The sequence below is a fragment of the Heteronotia binoei genome, chromosome 2, assembly GCF_032191835.1.
Source record: "Heteronotia binoei isolate CCM8104 ecotype False Entrance Well chromosome 2, APGP_CSIRO_Hbin_v1, whole genome shotgun sequence".
NCBI lineage: Eukaryota > Metazoa > Chordata > Lepidosauria > Squamata > Gekkonidae > Heteronotia > Heteronotia binoei.
Genome location: NC_083224.1, coordinates 36,357,884 through 36,378,057, shown reverse-complemented (window position 1 = coordinate 36,378,057; position 20,174 = coordinate 36,357,884). Strand labels below are relative to the sequence as shown.

The window sequence follows — 20,174 nt, the reverse complement described above, 5'->3', positions numbered from 1 at the left end:
AGAGTTGGAAGGGACCTCTAGGGTCATCTAGTCCAACCTCCTGCACAATGCAGGAAACTCACAAACACCTCCCCCTAAGTTCACAGGATCTTCATTGCTGTCAGATGGCCCTCTAGCCTCTGTTTAAAAACCTCCACTTTGGAAGAAGAGCCTACCACCTCCCAAGGAAGGAGAGCCCACCATCTCCCAAGGAAGCCTGTTCCACTGAGGAACCACTCTAACAGTCAGAAAGTTCTTCCTAATGTTGATCATAATAAATCATTCATTCAATGGCCTAAGGAATAGAAACTATTTCAGCAAGGAACAGAAACTATCCCCCCCACCCACCCAGCAGTATAGAATCTGGGACTGATTTTTATACATCTCCTTATGCATCTGTCCCCTGCAGAACCATTCTACTACAGATGGTGCCAGAATTCCATCTTCAGCTACTTTGATGTGCAAAAAGTAGTTTTGGTGGAGGGGCAATATGACTACAGCAGAACCACAAGAGTTGGAAGGGACCTCCATGGTCAGCTAGTCCAACCCCCTGCATAATGCAGGAACTTCACAACTACCTCCCCAAAGTGACCCCTGCTCCAGGCACAGAAGATGGCAAAAGCCTCCAGGATCTCTGGCCAAACAAGCCTGGAGAAAAATTACTGACTAACCCCCAAACTGGCAATCAGTATTACCTTGGGTGTGTAAGAGAACACCCCAAGATCTAAGCACTGATGCCACCCTTCCTGTCCTCCTTCTCATGATCTGCCTAATTCACAGGGTCAGCATTGCTGTCAGATGGCCATCTAGCCTCTGTTTAAAAACCTCCAAGGAAGGAGAGCCCACCACCTTCCAAGGAAGCCTGTTCCACTGAGGAGCCGCTCTAACAGTCAGGATGTTCTTCCTAATGTTGAGCCAGAAACTCTTTTGATTTAATTTCAACCCATTGCTTCTGGTCCTACCTTCTGGGGCCACAGAAAACAATTCCACACCATCCTCTATATGACAGCCCTTCAAGTACTTGAAGATGGTGATCATATCACCTCTCAGCCGCCTCCTCTCCAGGCTAAACATCCCCAGCTCCTTCAACCTTTCCTCATAGGACTTGGTCTCCAGACCACTCACCATCTTCGTCACCCTCCTCTGGACCCGTTCCAGCTTATCTATATCCTTCTTAAAATGTGGTGCCCAAAACTGAACACAATACTCCAGGTGAGGTCTTACCAGAGCAGAGTAAAGTGATACCATCACATCACGTGATCTGGACACTATACTTCTGCTGATACAGCCCAAAATTGCATTTGCCTTTTTAGCCACCGCATCACGTATGATTCATTAAGACCCCTAGATCCTTTTTGCACATACTGCTAAGACAAGTCTCCCACATCCTATAACCATGCATTGGATTTTTCCTAACTAAATGCAGAACTTTACATTTATCCCTATTAAAATTCATTTTATTGATTTTAGCCCAGTTTTTCAGCCTGTCAAGGTCATACTGTTTCTGTCTTCTGCGTTTGTAATCCCTCCCAATTTAGTATCATCGGCAAATTTAATAAGTGTTCCCTCTATTCCTTCGTACAAATCATTTATAAAGATGTTGAACAAAACAGGTCCCAGCACAGACCCTTGAGGCACTCCACTTGTCACTCCTCTCCAATAGAATGAGGAACCATTCACAAGCACTCTTTGGGTGCGATCTGTCAATCAGTTACAGATCCACCTAACGGTGACAAGATCCAAACCACATTTTACCAACTTGTCAACAAGGATAGTATGTGGAACCTTATCAAAAGCCTTACTGAAATCAAGATAAATGATATCTACAGCATTCCTCTGATCCAGCAAGGTAGTCACTTTCTCAAAAAAAGAGATCAGGTTAGTCTGACATTACTTGTTCTTGAGAAACCCATGCTGGCTCTTAGTAATCACATCCATTCTTTCTAAATGTTCCAGGACTGATGATTTGTTCTAAAACTTTTCCAGGTATAGATGTCAAGCTGATGGGTCAGTAGTTACTTGGATCATCTTTTTTCCCCTTCTTGAAGATGGGGACAACATTCGCCCGCCTCCAATCTTCTGGCACCTCTCCTGCTCTCCAAGAATTCTCAAAAATAATAGCCAGAGGCTCAGAAATTACATCCATAAGCTCTTTTAGAACCCTTGGATGCAATTCATCTGCCCTGAGGACTTAGTTTCATTTACAGAAACTAGGTGTTTATGTACTACCCCTATGCTGATCCTAGGTTGGAACTTCATACCCTCCTTATATGTTCTGTTTTTGCCATGTTGAGCACTGCTTCCCTCAGAAGAGAAGACTGAGGAAAAGTAGGAATTGAGCAGTTCTGCCCTCTTCATTACCTTTTACAATTTCATTTTCGTGCCCTCGCAATGGGCCTACCATGTCCTTGCTCTGTTTCTTACTCTGAACATAAGAAAAGGACCCTTTTATCCTCACAACAACCCTATGAGATAAGTCAGGCTGAGAAAGTGTGACTGGCCCCAAGGTCACCCAGAGAGCTTCCATGGCTCAAGTGGGGATTCAAACTTGGGTCTTCCAGATAATACAACCACTACATCACACCTGTGCAGGACATGTGGAAGTCTCCTCTTTTTCCTGTACCCCCTCCATTGTGGGGGGCAGGCTGTTTTTCCTTCCCAGACTGCTCCTAAGAACATAAGAGAAGCCATGTTGGATCAGGCCAATGGCCCATCCAGTCCAACACTCTGTGTCACACAGTGGCCAAATATATATATATATATATATATATATATATATACACACACACACTGTGGCTAATAGACACTGATGGACCTCTGCTCCATATTTTTATATAACCCCCTCTTGAAGCTGTCTATGCTTGTAGCTGCCACCACCTCCTGTGGCAGTGATTTCCACATGTTAATCACCCTTTGGGTGAAGAAGTACCTCCTTTTATCCGTTCTAACCTGACTGCTCAGCAATTTCATCAAATGCCCACGGGTTCTTGTATTGTGAGAAAGGGAGAAAAGTACTTCTTTCTCTACCTTCTCCATCCCATGCATAATCTTGTAAACCTCTATCATGTCACCCCGCAGTCGACGTTTCTCCAAGCTAAAGAGCCCCAAGTGTTTTAACCTTTCTTCATAGGGAAAGTGTTCCAACCCTTTAATCATTCTAGTTGCCCTTTTCTGCACTTTTTCCAATGCTGTAATATCCTTTTTGAGGTGCAGTGACCAGAATTGTACACAGTATTCCAAGTGAGACTGCACCATCGATTTATACAGGGGCATTATGAAACTGGCTGATTTGTTTTCAATTCCCTTCCTAATAATTCCCAGCATGACGTTGGCCTTTTTTTTGCAATCGCACACTGTCTTGACATTTTCAGTGAGTTATCTACCACAACCCCAAGATCTCTCTCTTGGTCAGTCTCTGCCAGTTCGCACCCCATCAAACTCATATTTGTAGCTGGGATTTTTGGCCCCAATGTACATTACTTTGCACTTGGCCACATTGAACCTCATCTGCCACGTTGATGCCCACTCACCCAGCCTCAAAAGATCCCTTTGGAGTGCCTCACAATCCTCTCTGGTTCTCACCACCCTGAATATTTTAGTGTCATCTGCAAACTTGGCCACTTCACTGCCTGTAATTTCCCGGATCTACTCTGGAACCCTTTTTAAAGATGGGGGTGACATTTGCTACCTTCCAGTGTTCAGGAACGGAGGCAGATTTCAATGAAAGATTACAGATTTTCGTCAGAAGATCCACAAGTTCAACTTTGAGTTCTTGGATGTATGCCATCCGGACGTGGTGACTTATTAGTTTTTAATTTGTCTATCAGTTGTAGGACCTCCTCTCTTGTCACCTCAATCTGGCTCAGGTCTTTCAACACCACTTCCAAAATAAGTGATTCTGGAGCAGGCAAACGCTTCTCATCTTCCACAGTGAAGACGGAGGCAAAAAATGCATTCAGCTTCTCAGCCATTTCCCTATCCTCCTTCAATAATCCTTTTACCCCTTGGTCATCCAAGGGCCCCACTGCCTCCCTGGCTGGTTTCCTGCTTCTAATATACTTGAAGAAATTTTTATTATTGGTCTTTATGTTTTTTGCAATATGCTCCTCATAGTCCCTTTTTGCCTGCCTGATCACAGTCTTGCATTTGATTTGCCACAGCCTGTGTTCCCTTTTATTAATCTCACTCGGACTAGCTTTCCACTGCTTAAAGGAATCCTTCTTACCTTTTACAGCTTCCATTGCTTTGTTTGTTAACCATGCAGGCCTTTACTTATACCTGTTTGTGCCTTTCCTAACTTGTGTTATACATTTTATCTGAGTTCCCTTTTATTAATCTCACTTGGACTAGCTTTCCACCGCTTAAAGGAGTCCTTCTTACCTTTTACAGCTTTTACAGCTTCCATTACTTTGTTTGTTAACCATGCAGGCCTTTTCTTATACCTGTTTATGCCTTTCCTAACTTGTGGTATATATTTTATCTGAGCTTCTAGGATTGTAGTTTTAAATAGCCTCCAAGTTCCCCAAGGGTTTTGACTGTATTTACCTTTCCTTTCAGTTTCCTCCTGTTGGAAGGACCTAAAACTGAGACAAATTATAGGGTGGTAGTGCAGGTGGATTTCATTAAGGGTCTCCTGACCTCATAATTCAAGCACTATCAGCTTTTGGGAGAAACACAGAAGGGTATGGAGTGAAGAACAAAGAGGTCCATTTCTTTAAAAATCCTTGCGTTCATAGGTTGGAAGAACCAGCCAAAAGCGATAAGGGAATGTTGCTTTCTTTGGTTCGTGTTTTGGATTTGAAAATGGTTCCTCACAGCCTGAAAACACTATCATAAATAATGTTGGACTTCATAATTTCCCCCACCCCACCCCCACCAAAAGATGGAAGGGTAAAAAGAAACAAAAGATATGGTAGGGATTGTCTCTTCAGCATTGTCATCCATGTAAAAGGCACATGCAAGCAGCTGAATTGGCCCAGTTAGCTTAAACTGGTTTTCTTTTGCACCATGTATTAATCCCCAGTAAATTCACCCTCTCTAGAAGGCTCAGGAAAGGTGTATCGCAAGCAGTTATTTCACACTATTCCTTTTCTTCCCCTCAGGGGCTGGCACTCCATAAAGCCTACCTACAGCTACTGTAGTTTATGAGCGCTGTCTAAACAGAATACTGTTGACTTATCCAGTCAGGGTGTTTACTTTCAATAGTAACGGCCACTGACATAATGCAGGAAAGCCAGCTGTGAAACAAAACACTCACTTTTGCCTCAAAACAGTGTGTCAGTCTTGTTAATGGCACCGGGGGTGGGGATTTTTATTTTTATTTTACTGTCTTTATTTTATCGAGCCGCCACAAACCAAGATGTTACGGATCCTCTGGTGCCAAAAATTACAACCAGGCCAGCAGCAGAAGAGAAACAAAAGAGAACTGTGGTTATCAGGGGCCTCCTCTGCATTTGTTTCAGGAACCTCTGCAGCGTGAGAGAAAGGAACAGTGGAGAGGCCACCAAAGAGACTGATTTGCAGAGACAAACCAGAACAGCTGGTTTTTATACTCCATTTTTCTCTACCCTAAAGAGTCTCAAAGTGGCTTACAATCACCTTCCCTTCCTCTCTCCACAACAGGTGCCTTATGAGGTAGGTGGGGCTGAGAAAGTTCAGAGAGAACTGTGACTGGCCCAAGGTCAGTCTAGCTACATATCAAGGAGTGAAAAACAAACAAACATGGTTCTCTAGATTACAGTCTGATGCTCTTAACCATTGCACCACACTGACTATCAGAAGTCTGTGGCTCAAAAAATGTGTGAGGTTGCACCTCAGGGGAAGGATCCATTTAACTCTCAGTTCTCTGGGCTCAATGAGAACTTGCAACATACCCGTAACCCATAATTCTGTTTCATGAATCAGGGACAAAAAGGCTGCTTACAGACCCGCATGTTGGGTTGACTCAGACGCCTCTGAAGTTGACCCAAAAAATCTGTGCAGACAGCAACATCTGCCAGTCATCCTCCTCCCGTCCTGACCCCGTCGTCCAGGCTCCTTTGACTGGCTCAAAAAGCTACCATTCCAAAGTGCTAGCAAATATTTGAGCCAGCCATCAGTCACCTCCCCGCCATCTGGATGGGGAAAGGCGAAAGTGAGGCGACTTGGCGGTCTGGAGCTGCCAAGCTGCCCCAACCTGTTCCGGGTTTTTTTTTTTTAAAGGAAACCAATCAGAGCGCTGGTGCACTTGTGCACATGAGCGCTTGCCCCACAAGGGAAAAAAAAGAGAATCCGGCTCACAGACGGGATGGGGTCATGTTGTGGGGACCGTCTGGAGTCTTCAGGATGGTTCTTTTTGAGGCGTCCCAATTCGGGAAGCCTCCCAGCCGCCCCAGATTGCTTGTCTGTTCTCAGCCAAAATGTCTCTTGTTTCTGAAGCATCATAAATAGAGCATCTCTTCTCATTGCTGCCTGTACTAAGCCTAGTTCATCCACCCTGAGCCTCTAGACCCTGGTACAGCACAGCATACCCATTTTCATCTGCTTGATCACACAGAAACTTGAAGTTGCCTTAAAGGAATCAAGTTATTGGTCCATCAAGGCCAGAATCATCTACTGAGACTGGCAGGGTCTTAGTTAAAGGTCTATCATATCACCTGCTACTTGATCCTTTTAACTTAATGAGACTGAATGTTGAATCTGGGATCTTCTGCATGCCAAGCTGATATTCTGCCACTGAGCTACCCATCCCATCCTTGTGCAAAGAAGCTTACATGCAATAGCATGAAGGCTGTCCCCTGGTTTGCATAAACTCTATGCTACAAAAACTGATACTCAGGCAATCCTCATTCTGCACCAGCAAAAGTGAATTTTTGCATAATTTAAGCAGAGCAAACCTCTTATATAAGGTTTGTTAAAGTAACAAGCAAAGATCCTTACAGAAAACTGAACTACCTCAACCACTGGAATTCTCACTCCATTACCCTTCTGGTTTCTGATTTTCAGTACATATTGCATGCATACTCCTAAAACTTTTTGAGGTGGGATCCTCACTTCTAAACATGCTCTGCATTTAGGAGATGCTTGCAAAGGAGATGCTGCATTTTAGGAGATGCTTGGCATTAGGGGAGGAACTATCCTGATGGCAGCCACTTACATGTAGTGTGCCACAGGGGGCAGTTCTCTCTCCGATGTTATTTAATATCTACATGCGCCCCCTTGCCCAGATTGCACAGAGGTTTGGGCTAGGCTGCCATCAGTATGCAGACGACACCCAGCTCTATCTGTTGATGGGTGGCCAGTCCAACTCCTCCCTGGAAGATCTGTCTACAGCCTTACAAGCCGTGGAAGGGTGGCTCAGGCTGAGTTGACTGAAATTGAATCTGACAAAGATGGAAGTCCTGTATCTAAGTCGTTGTGGTCCAGGACCGGCGGTCTTTCTACCAACCTTCGATGGAGTGCAACTCATGCTGGTGCTGAAGGTTATAAGCTTGAGGGTGCTCCTGGATTTCTCCCTAACAATGGAGGCCCAGATAGCAGCCACTGCTAAATCAGCCTTCTATCATCTTCAGCTGATAAGGCAGTTGATCCCCTTTCTTGGACGTGACGACTTGGCAACAGTGATCCATGCTACGGTCACCTCAAGACTGGATTACTGTAATGCCCTCTACATGGGGCTGCCCTTGTCCCAAATCCAGAAGCTTCAACTAGTGCAGAATGCTTCAGCCAGGTTGTTAATGGGGCTTCCTTCACAGGAACATATTCAACCTGTGCTGAAAACGCTGCACTGGTTATCTATTGCTTACCGGATTCGCTTCAAAGTGCTGGTTATCACCTTTAAAGCCCTATATGGCCAGGGACCTGCATACTTTAGGGACCACCTTTCCCTGCATGTACCCCAGAGAGCACTTCAGTCAGGGTCACAGAACTGCTTTCAATCCCCAACATCAAAGAGGCCAGGCTCAAGATGACCAGAGTTAGGGCCTTCTCTGCTGTGGTTCCTTGCTAGTGGAATGAGCTTCCAGAGAGATTAGGGCCATGCGAGAGCTTTCACAGTTCTGCAGGGCCTGCAAAACAGTGCTCACATCCATCCACACTGAACAACTAAATATACCGTTTTAGTATTTATACATGCATAGCATTACTGAGCCACAGGATGTATTGCATGGACATATGTCATGAACCAAAATTTGCCTTCAAGTCACCCAGCAGCTCTTCTTCCAGCTCATCCAGTTACTCCTCCTCCTTCCTCCCAGCCTCATGACACACCAGTAAGAGGGTCATTACATGTTTTGTGCCCTGACCCCTAGTTGGAAAAGAGTGGCTTTCAAAAAAGAAAACTGTACACAGTATTCCAAATGAGACCACACCATCGATTTATATAGGGGCATTATGATACTGGCTGATTTGTTTTCAATTCCCTTCCTAATAATTCCCAGCATGGCGTTGGCCTTTTTTATTGCAACCGCACACTGTCTTGACATTTTCAGTGAGTTATCTACCACGACCCCAAGAGCTCTCTCTTGGTCAGTCTCTGCCAGTTCACACCCCATCAACTTGTATTTGTAGCTGGAATTTTTGGCCCCAATGTGCATTACTTTGCACTTAACCATACTGAACCTCATCTGCCTCATTGACGCCCACTCACCCAGCCTCAAAAGATCCCTTTGGAGTGCCTCACAATACTCTCTGGTTCTCACCACCCTGAACAATTTACTGTCATCTGCAAACTTGGCCACTTCACTGCTTACTCCCAACTCCAGAGCATTAATGAACATGTTAAAGAGCATGGGACCCAGTACCGAGCCCTGCGGCACCCCACTGCTTACCGTTCTTCACTGCGAAGACTGCCCATTTATACTCACTCTCTGCTTTCTATTAATTAGAGAGTTTTTGATCCACAAGATCCTTTTACTCCATGACTCTCGAGCTTACTAAGGAGCCTTTGATGAGGAACTTTATCAAAAGCTTTCTGGAAGTCAAGGTAAACAACGTCTATTGGGTCCCCTTTGTCCACATGTTTGTTCACCCCCTCAAAGAACTGTAACAGGTTAGTGAGGCAAGATCTTCCCTTACAGAACCCATGCTGAGTCTTCCTCAATAACTTGTGTTCATCAATGTGCCTACTCATTCTGTCCTTGATAATGATTTCTACCAATTTTCCCAGTATTGAAGTCAGACTGACTGGCCTGTAGTTTCCCGGATCTCCTCTGGAACCCTTTTTAAAGATGGGGGTGACATTTGCTACCTTCCAGTCCTCAGGAACGGAGGCAGATTTCAGTGAAAGATTACATATTTTTGACAGGAGATCCAGAAGTTCACCTTTGAGTTCTTTCAGAACCCTTGGGTGTATGCCATTCGGACCTGGTGACTAATTAGTTTTTAATTCGACAATCAGTTGTAGGACCTCCTCTCTTGTCACCTCAATCTGACTCAGGTCTCTAAACACCCCTTCCAAAATTAGTGGTTCTGGAGCAGGCAAACACTTCTCATCTTCCACAGTGACGATGGAGGCAAAAAATGCATTCAGCTTCTCAGCCATTTCCCTATCTTCCTTCACCCTTTAATCCTTTTACCCCTTGGTCATCCAAGCACCCCACTGCCTCCCTGGCTGGTTTCCTGCTTCTAATATATTTGAAGAAAGTTTTATTGTTGGTCTTTATGTTTTTGGCAATATGCTCCTCATAGTCCCTTTTTGCCTGCCTGATCACAGTCTTGCATTTGATTTGCCACAGCCTGCGTTCTCTTTTATTAATCTCACTCGGACTAGCTTTCCACTGCTTAAAGGAATCCTTCTTACCTTTTACAGCTTCCATTACTTTGTTTGTTAACCATGCAGGCTTTTCTTATACCTGTTTGTGCCTTTCCTAATTTGTGGTATATATTTTATCTGAGCTTCTAGGATTGTAGTTTTAAATAGCCTCCAAACTTCCCCAAGGGTTTTGACTGTATTTACCTTTCCTTTCAGTTTCCTCTTCACATGCCTCCTCATCTCAGAGAATTTACCCCTTTTAAAGTTAAACGTGGTTGTGCTGGTCTTTTGGGGCAACTCCCTATTTATACAAATGGTGAAATCAATAACGTTATGGTCACTGCTCCCAAGCAGTGCAATCACTTTTACCTCACCAAGTCTTGGTCTAGATAACCTGAGATAGAAATGGCAGCCTACAAATGCAGTCAGGTTAAAAAGTCTCTGGAGGGGAGTCATCTCCAGTTCAAGTGTACCAAAAATTGGACATGTACAGGGAATTATTGTCTGAAGCCAGACATCTGCTCTCCTCCCACTCAAAAAAAATATTAATGGTTGCCTAGACAAACCATTTATCATTGACAGGGCACGGTGAGGGTCAGGTCATGCAAGCAGTTCACAATTCATTCAAATGGTTAAAACAAAAATCACACAGTGACAGACCAACCCACCAAGAATTTGCCAAACCTTTGAAAACCAACCATTGCTCATCATCACATTTCCTGGCAGGAAGTACATAGATAGCAGCAGCTCTATAGTATCATGCTGTCTTCTATTAAATGTAAGGTTGCCGGCACTAGGTTGAGAAATTCCTGGAGATTTGGGGGGTGGAGCTTAAAGAAAGTAGGATAACTTGATAATGGCCATTACCTTCAAAGGCTATTCCACTATGTAACTGAATGCTTTGGTCTGTACAGATATTTGGGGCTGCCCTTATACCGAACACGGAGGCTTCAGGTAGTCCAGAACGCGGCGGCCAGGCTGCTGGAGGGACTACCACGGCGGGAGGGACTACCACGGTGGGAAACTGCATGGCCTGGGCTGCGGGATCTACATTGGCTGCCGGTTGTCTACCGTGTTCGCTATAAGGTGCTGGTTATCACCTTTAAAGCCCTATATGGCCGAGGACCTGCCTACCTAAAGGACCGCCTCTCCCCATATGTGCCCCAGAGAGCACTGAGATCCAGCTCACAGAACTTACTGATAATCCCTGGGCCAAGAGAAGCCAGGCTGAGGGCCACTAGGGAGCAGGCCTTCTCGGTGATAGCCCCTCGCTGGTGGAACGACCTTCCGGAGATGGTGCGAGCCCTGCGGGACTTGAACCAATTCCGCAGGGCTTGCAAAACATGTCTCTTTCAGCTGGCCTTTGAGATGGAACCCGACTAATTTGATGAATGGACAACTAGTCATCTTGTGGATATCACGACTACAGCATTTAGCACCTATTTTATTATATATTTAACTTTTAAATAATTTTTACTGTAACTGATATTTAAAATTGTTTATGTTGTTTTATGATTCATGGGATTCCCATGTCTGTCAGCCGCCCTGAGCCCGCCCCGGCGGGGAGGGCGGGATATAAAAATAAAATATTATTATTATTATTATTATTATTATTATTATTATTATTATTATTATTATTATTATTATTATTATTATTATTATTATTTCTTTGGGATAGTGCCTTGCTTGAAAATAATATATTAAAAATAACACAATAAAAACTGAGATGAACTTAACTTTGGTGGCCGCTCCATTGAAGATGTCTATATCTCTGAAGGTCCACTGAGGAAGAAGTTTTTGGATAGGTCTATTATCTAGAAATCCTGTGTGGGCTTTGGATTTTGTACTTAATTTTACTGTGGACTTTGGACTCTGTATCTGACTTTATTGTGAAGACTATTGTAAATGTGTATAATGGTGATGTTTGTATGCATTGTAAAATGGTATGTATTTTTAAGACATTATTATAAAACCGAAAATTATACTCACATATGTACACATCATTGTGAGAATTTTTTTTATTGTAGTGCTATTACAGCAAATTTTGTATATTTCATGGAATTTCTGGGAGCCACATCACTTCCAGAAGTGACATAGGGAACACTCTAGCACCTTGCAAAAAGTACCATAGAGTTTTTGTGGAATGCTAGAGCATTCCATGCAGTGTTCCCTCTAAGCTGAGTTAGCGTGAGCTAGCTCACAGATTTTTAGCCTTCAGGTCACACATTTTTTGTCTTAGCTCAGGAAGAATAGCCCCAGAGCACAGTAATTTATGCAGTAGCTCGCAACTTTAATACCAGTTGCTCGTAAAGTAGAATTTTTGCTCACAAGACTCTGCAACTTAGAGGGAACATTGATCCCATGTCGCTTCCAGTTTAAACCAGAAATGATGTACATGTGCTACACAATGCTGATAAACCAAGACCGATTTTGCACTCACTTTACTCCGCCCTTATGTCCGTCTTCTCCATACGGGGTCCTCCCAATTTCCCACTAATTGCGCCGGGGCTGCAGCAAACATTGCAGGTTTTGCACAGCAAACGGAATCCACTAAAAACCAGTTTCCGTTTGCTGCACAAAACCCGCAATGTTTGCTGCAGCCCCGGCACAACTAGTGGGAAATCGAAAGGACGCTGCGCGGAGAAGATGGACATGAGGGCGGAATAAGGTGAGTGCGAAATTGGCCCAAGTTTTTCCTTCCTCCCTACCTCAATTTCTCCTGCCAATGCCCAAGGCCCCAGCGCACCAATGGGAATTGCCAGGAGGCCACCCCATACAGCAGGTACAGATAACTAGCACTGAAAAACAGGTTTGAGATTTTAATACACTTTCTGCTATCAGACCACCAGCTTAAGCCAACCTCTACTTCAGTTTCTCATTCTTTGGCACATAGACTACTTCTTTATTTCTAAACTCCCTCTCCCCAGCACACAAAGCATACTATGCAAGCCAGAAGTATTCTAGTTAAAAACCAATTTTTTCCCCTGAAGCCACCTTATTAACAAGGCCAGTGTGTTACAGTGGTTAAAGTAGGGTTGACAGCTGAGCCAGTTTGAGAGGCAGGGACAATCTTTTCGATGTTACGTCACTTCTAGTGAAATACCGAAAGTGACATCATCATGACAGGATGATGCTCAACAATTCACCCACGACTCTATGGCTGAACTTTTTTGGAGGTAGTTGTAACGTCACACATCTGTGTGATACTGAGCAGCCCTCTTAATTTCCCCCCTACCAACCAGTTAATTGGCAGCAGAGTTTGGGAGACACTAACCTGAAAGTCTTCTGCTATTGAAGCAGCCCTGTGAGGTCATAGTATCAGACTAGAATCTGTGAGAACCAGGCTTGAATCTCCTGCAATGGGAGCTCAGTGAGTAACTTTGGGTCAGTCCTACACTAGGATTCCCAGCCTCCACACAGGGGCAGAAGATCTTCCAAAATTGCAACTGATCTCCAGACTTGGAGATAAATGCTGGTTGAAAGGGAACACTGTGAAGAATTGTACCTTGCTGAGGGGTCCCTCCTCTCTCCAAACACTACCTTCTCCAGGCTCCACCTCTAAATCTCTAAGAATCTCAACATAGTTGGCAACCTTATATCAGTCTAACTTACCTCACAACAGAGGAGTGGAGAATGATGCATGCAGGGTCAGCCCTAGATTGTCTGGCACATTAGGCAAGGCTAACGTCTGGCACATACACCCCCTGCACTGATAATGTCACCAAGTCACATGGGGGGCACCCAATTTGGCACCCCCAGAAGGCCAGCACCCTAGGCAATCACCTAGTTTGCCTAGTGGGAGGGCTGGTCCTGGATGCATGCCACTTTTAATACCCCCCAGGAGAAAAGCAGGATATAAATGTAGTATAGAATTATATAATTGAGCTCTGGCACTTCCATGCCCTAGTCAGACTAAAGAACTCCCACACACCACTCTTTGTCCCACTCCAAAGCTCGCTCAGGACTCCCTCTCCCCTGCCACAACTGCGTTCAGAACAAACCCTGCAAACAGAATGTATTTATGCAAAACAAGCCCCCTTTGCATCTCTTTCATTCATTTGCGTCACTCGGGTTTAATTGGGAGTCGCTCCGTACAAAGGCTTTACGAGCACGGCCATAATTTTTTATTTTTTTTAAATGTGTGTTTTAAAAATTATAGGCACACACGGGGCTTCAGAGTTCATGGGTTTAGCTGCTGAAAACTGTTTGCAGTACGCTGCCTAAGAGCAGCAGGCGGAGGCATCTCTGGGGAGCCACCAAAACGGTTCTGGGCTGCTCTTTAACTGGTCTCCAGCCTGCCGTTGACAGCCTACCAGCTGGCTTTCTTAGTTGCAGGAAAGACATAGAAGGCCTGGCCAAGATGAAGATGTGTTTTAAACTGACTGTTTCTTTCCACTGGAGTTACTACTGTGTCACATCTCACAAGTGCAGAAGATCTCTCTTTATGGGAGAACTGGAGTTGGAAAGGAGGAAAGGTTTGGTTTTTTTTTAAAGGAGAAACTTCCAGGGAAGTTGCTTTTTTAAAAAGCATTTGACCCCAGTGCACCTGCATAAAATAAATTTTGGAGCAGAGATCTCAGCTTCATCAGATGGATTCTGTTTGGAAGGGAAAGGGTGTCATTAAAATGTGATTTGCATGGAGGGATCTGGCTGTGACAAAACAGGAGCTTTGTGGCACCTTGAAGACTCAGCAGCTTTCACACAGTACAACTGAGCTCCTTGGATGCACCTCTATATGGATTCTAAGTAGGGTTGCCAGGTCTCCCTGGCCTCTAGAGACGGATGGGGTGGTGGTGTAGGGTTGCCAGATTCAGGCTGGGAAACTCCTGAAAATTTGGAGAGGGGACTTGAGAAGGACAGGGACCTCAGTGGAGTGCAATGCCACAGAGTCCATCCTCCAAAGCAGCCATTTTCTCCACAGGAACTGATGTCTGTAGTCAGGAGATGATAGGGTTGTTAAGTCCAATTCAAGAAATATCTGGGGACTTTTAGGGTGAAGCCAGGAGACTTTGGGGGTGGAGTCAGGAGACACTGGGGGTGGAGCCTGGAGCAAGGTTGTGACAAGCATAACTGAACTCCAAAGGGAGTTCTGGCCATCACATTTAAAGGGACTGCACACCTTTTAAATGCCTTTCCTCTATTGGAAATATGAAGGATAGGGGCACCTTCTTTGGGGGCTCATAGAATTGGACCCCCTGGTCCAATCCTTTTGAAACTTGGAGGGTGTTTTGAGGAAAGACATTGAATGCTATGCTGAAAATCTGGTGCTTCTGCCTCAAAAATACAGCCCCCCAGAGCCCAGATAACTACAGATCAATTCTAATTATACTCTATGGGAATCGGTCTCCACAGGGAATAATGGACTGCCCAGCAGACATTTCCCTCCCCCGTCCCTGCTTTCTAATGACCTTGAAGCAGGGGGAGGACCTCCAAACTGGGGGATCCCAGTATGATGGAAGTAAGGTTCTGATTCCAGAAGCATTTTAAGATAGATGCTGAGCTGATATAATTTAGTGCACCTTCCAGTGATGTCAGGTGTGTGTGGCATATGCAAATAAGTTATGCAAATGTGTTGTGCTAATGAGCTCTGGCATCTCTTTTTCTACAAAATGACCCCTGGAGTGCTTTCTGTACACTCAGGGAGTGATTCCAGACTCACATAATCTCCCTTTGAGCTGCACCCTGCAATGTACATGCTGCAAGAAATGACCTCACTACTCAAGTCAGTTCTCACTTCACTGCAGCTGCAGATCAGCTCCCACCAACAGGAACTCTCAGGTGAGCTATCTGGGGCTTCTGTTGCTAGCAACCACCATCTCAAGGGAGCAGCAGTTGACAGGAGCAAGAATAAGCAAACTCCGTATCAGTATTTCAAGATGTTTCCCCTAAGGGATGTCGTAAACTGTCCCTGTATCTGACAGATCTCTCCAGGAGAGGGTTTATCACCAGCAAGAACTACTGGCTGCAACTGCAGAAGACAAAAGCACATTAATATTGGTTATGGACCCCCAGGAGAAGATCCTCAAATTCCAGAATTCAGAGCTAATGAAAGATGCAGGGTCCTAGAGTCAGAAGAGGGGCCTTGGATGCTGTCAAAACCCAGCATCTTGCATAATTCAGGAAGTGCAAACTGTACTAACAGATGGCTGTCTAGCCCAGGGCCCCCCAACTTTTTTCAGCCTGTGGGCATCTCTGGAATTCTGACATGTGGTAGGGGGTGTAACCACAAAATGGTTGGTGCAAGAAGCAGAACCACACAAACACACAAATTGAAATCCAACTGCAGGGGAAAAGAGGGGTAATTTTAAAAATACATTGGTAAAGACAAGTGACAGAATCAAACCAACACTGTGGTGGCAGCTGCTACAGAAGCAATTTTATTTTAGTCTGCACAGCCATTCAAATCTCCAATGGCTAATCAAAAGCTGTTCTGAGCAAGAGTCCCACCTGGTACAACCTACTTTCTGAAAACACTTGGCAGGCCCCGGCAAAAATGGCAGCAGGTACCATGTTGTGGATTCCTGGTCTAGTGTTTACTGGAAGCAGGTGCACCATGCCCTATGTATCTGGTTCCGTTGTTGAGCCACTCAGTGTCAGGAAGTTTTTCCTCACATTCAACCTGTAACTAAAGCTTATCAGGTTTTGTCTTATGTGCTGGGGCAGCAGAGAGGATGTCTTTGTTTGCCTTTTCCACATGATGTCAGATAACAGGTGGGTTGATCTGATGGGCTGACATGACATCAGATACCTGGTGCGTTGACTTGCCACCCTCAGTCTTTTCTTCTCCAGGCTAAGGGACAACCAGTTCCTTCAAACCTTTCCTCATAGAACTTCCCAGCCATCTCCATTTGCCCTATTTGGCCCTGTTCTAAGTTGTTTCCATCTTTCTTGAAGTGCAGCACCCAGAACAAGTGCTCCGAATTAAGCCCAAATAGCAGGGACCAGAGTGAAGCAATTACTTCTTGTCACTGGGGTGTTGACCCTAAGAGGATGCTTGGATACTGTTACTACTAAACCATTAGCCTCTTGGCTTTATGGTTTTGCCCATGTGCTTTGAATTGTGGGTTCTCTCCCCCAGTCTATTATAATCCAGACAACTTTGCAACAAGACTCCAGGTTTACAGTCTCTAGCTAGCTTGCTCCCTTTTAGAAAAGCCACCATTTCCCCCCAAGAGGTGGGTGGGGAACAGATGCTGGAATGTGTATCTGTTTGGGAGCATACATACATGAGATACAGAAGAGATGCCAAATGAGAGAGAGAGATGCTAAAGTTCAAATGCCATTAAGGAAGACACATCCTATGACCCAGAAGTCCACATGAATGGAGACTGGCTGGTTTTCAGCCAAGTTGCTACAAAGAAAAGGGCCAGTTCTGATCAGGTGGAGTTAGACTATTAGCTCTGAGCAAAAAATTCACTCTTCATTAAAGAGATCCAGACAAGATGGAAATTTGGGGCAGGGGTGGAGCTCTCTCTAGCATGAAATACTTTAAACTGGCCAATGGACAGTAGAGGCTGCATGAGTGGATTCCATGGTGGTGAAATGGACCTAATGAAAGACATACTGTTCATTCTGCAGGCTACATCCAGACTAAGTCTTCCACTAACAGAAGGCACCTCCATAAGCAGAATAGAATTCTCTGGTCTCCTCCTAAACCGCTGTACTTGTGGGAGGCAGGGACACTTGGGAATGGCATAAGGCAAACTGAAGCTTTGTAGCAAGAAAGTGGAATTGGAAATTACACCTCCTTTTCCATGAGAGGATCCAAACAAGGTTGAAATCTAGAAGCATCAGGCAACCATCAAGCAGTGTACAAACTAGAAGGAGGTGTTTATTTACATCACGCAATCACAATTTTTGGAACAGCATCACTCCTGTACAATTCACTGCCATGTTTCTATATTGGTCACTGGCTCAGATCAATTAAACAACAATGGATTAGACAACTTCATGGAGGACTGATCTAATAATGGCCATTTGTCAGGACAGTAAAACGGAACCTCTGTGGACCAAGGCAGCATACCTTGGAATGCCTGTTGTTGGTGACAAACAACAGGGATGGCCATTACCTTCAAATATCTCTCCAGAGGAGATCTCCTTTGACCTGGCAGGCCCACCACAAATAAGCTATCTGCTTTAAATGCTTAGTTTTGAACTTCAGAGTAGAGAGAATCTCCAATGCAGATATGTATTAGCTAGAAAGATGTCCCAAAATCAAAAGCCGCAAAAGCGGGGGGGAGGGGGGGGAGCTTTCTCAAGTATCTCTTCAGTTCTCAGGCAGTTTATCGTAACTGCAGGATTTCTGTGCACTAATATGAGTCATCCAAAAAAGAAGTGAAAATCGTCTGTTATGAGCCTGAAATCCCCAAACCACTGAAAAAGCTCAAGTTACTAACAAAACAGACAAAATGAGCAAAACGAATTTTTTTAAAAACCAACCAAAAATTCAAGCCCTCCAAAAATGACTAAGACTCCCTGGATGTGCCAGGATAGAGGCCCTTCTACAGGTCCAATCCTATGAAATGCTGAGCTCCCTTCATGACAGATTTAAATCATCCTGCATCAGATAGGGTAAACCTATGCTAGTGGGCCAAGAAACCTTTCTCCCTAGGAGATCTGTTGGCTGACTGCAGTTTGCATTCTGCCTCACAGATAAATACCGTGGAAATCCCCTCTCCACCAACACCAAGTTTATTCAAGTGTATGGTGGGGAACTCCCACCCCCGGCCATTCTATCACATATGTGGCTTAGTCGGCTTTCTCTTGGAGTGCTGCCTGGACATCATGGGTTGGATCCAAGCCCTTCTTGAACAGCAGAAGTTCATACAAGAGGTTTTCACTACGTTCCCTTTCCTCCAGCAGTGCCCTGCACACCCCCTCCTCTGAAAGCTGTTCCTGAGATGTGGGGGACCCTCAGGACTTGTGTAGGATATGGGGGGTGGGGCTGCCGCCCGAAGGGGGGAATTGGTAGAAATCTTCCCTCCTGCCCCATCTCTTGCATAAACTTGTTCATTCATATAGGAGCAGAAAGGCAATTTTTGCTGATGTTTCTTACTGGCTGCAGCCCCCCCGCCCCCCGAAACCTATGCTGCACACCTGGGGAATCCCAGGATTGGGTGGGGGGCAGAAGGCAGTCTAGGGAAGAAGGCAGAGAAAAACTTTTTTCAGGAAACTTGCTTCAAATGCAAAGAATTCAATGTGTTCAAAGAACAGCATGAGAACATCTCACATTCAGACTTCATTTCAGTAGTCAAAGTGTTTTGAACTATATGGTTGCATTTCAGATTTCTTCCTGTTCTGGAAGAACTATAACAATTTCAGTCCTCCTGCATGTAAATGAGTCAATGCATTTCAAGCAACTTTCTATTTACAGGAAGTCTTTGAGTTTTAGGCTTTAATTGATTCATTTAGAATTAACATCAGATGAAAATGTGAACAGTATTGCAGAGGCAAGGGAACCACTTCTGTTCATCTTTGGCCTCCAAAACCCTCAAGGGTCACCATAAGTTGACTGCAGATTGATGGAACTTGACATACACTTGAAGAATATTGCTTATTGATGACATCTTTATTCTACCCTTCTTCCACCAAGCAACTCAAGGCAGCCTTCCAGGGTGAACTGGCCATTTAATTCAAAGGGACACTTACCAATGGGCTGCTGGTGGCTAAGAGCAAGAAGAGTAGGGCTGTCAGGCCCCTTCTGGCAGCTGGCAGGGAATGAGAGGTGAGTTTACCAGGCACAGGATGACCGTTTTCGCACACAGCTTACCTCACAGTCACAATCCTGTTCCCTCCGCAGCGTCCGGTCGGATTTCGCACCATCTGCGCTGGAGTTACAGGAAGTGCCGTGGCTTTTGCATAGCAAACGTAAATTGGGTTTTAGCAGTTTACGTTTGCTATGCAAAAGCCGCGGCACTTCCTGTAACTTCGGCGCAGATGGTGGAAAATCCGACCGGACACTGCGGAGGGAACAAGATTGTGACTGCATGGTAAGTTGTGTGCGAAAACGGTCGATGTTTCATCTGTTGGTTCAGCAACGCACTCATGTGATTTCCAACATGCCCCAGAAGCGACATAGGTACACTGGAGATGTCGGGGCAACATTTTGGTTTGAGAGCAAAACTTCTATAGTAGAGTTAGCTTCTACCATAGAGTTTTTGCCCAAAAGCCAGAGTGTCACTCTGACATGCCTATGTCAATTCTGGGTCATGTTGAAGTCACATACGTACTTCACTAAAACATCAGCTGTTCCTCCCTTTTTTGGGGTAGGTAAGTTCCCCCTGTTGGCCAGCTGTTCAGCAGTGGAGAGGTGAGGCTGGGCAGCAGGGAACTCCCACCTCCACCAGGGGTCTGGTAACCCTAAAGAAGAGCCAAGCCCCAGGAACTCTGCCTGAATTTCCAGTGCCCCTTGGTTTCCATCTGACTCGTCCAGCATTACTTCCATTTTGGGGAGATAAGAGCTAAC

At 44.9% G+C, this 20,174-nt stretch overlaps 1 protein-coding gene across 4 annotated transcripts in view; it reads right to left on the bottom strand.

The window, feature by feature from the left end:
• Positions 1-20,174, bottom strand: part of NFATC2 (nuclear factor of activated T cells 2) — a 202,480-nt gene that overhangs the window by 108,800 nt on the left and 73,506 nt on the right. The gene's annotated exons all lie outside the window — the stretch shown is intronic.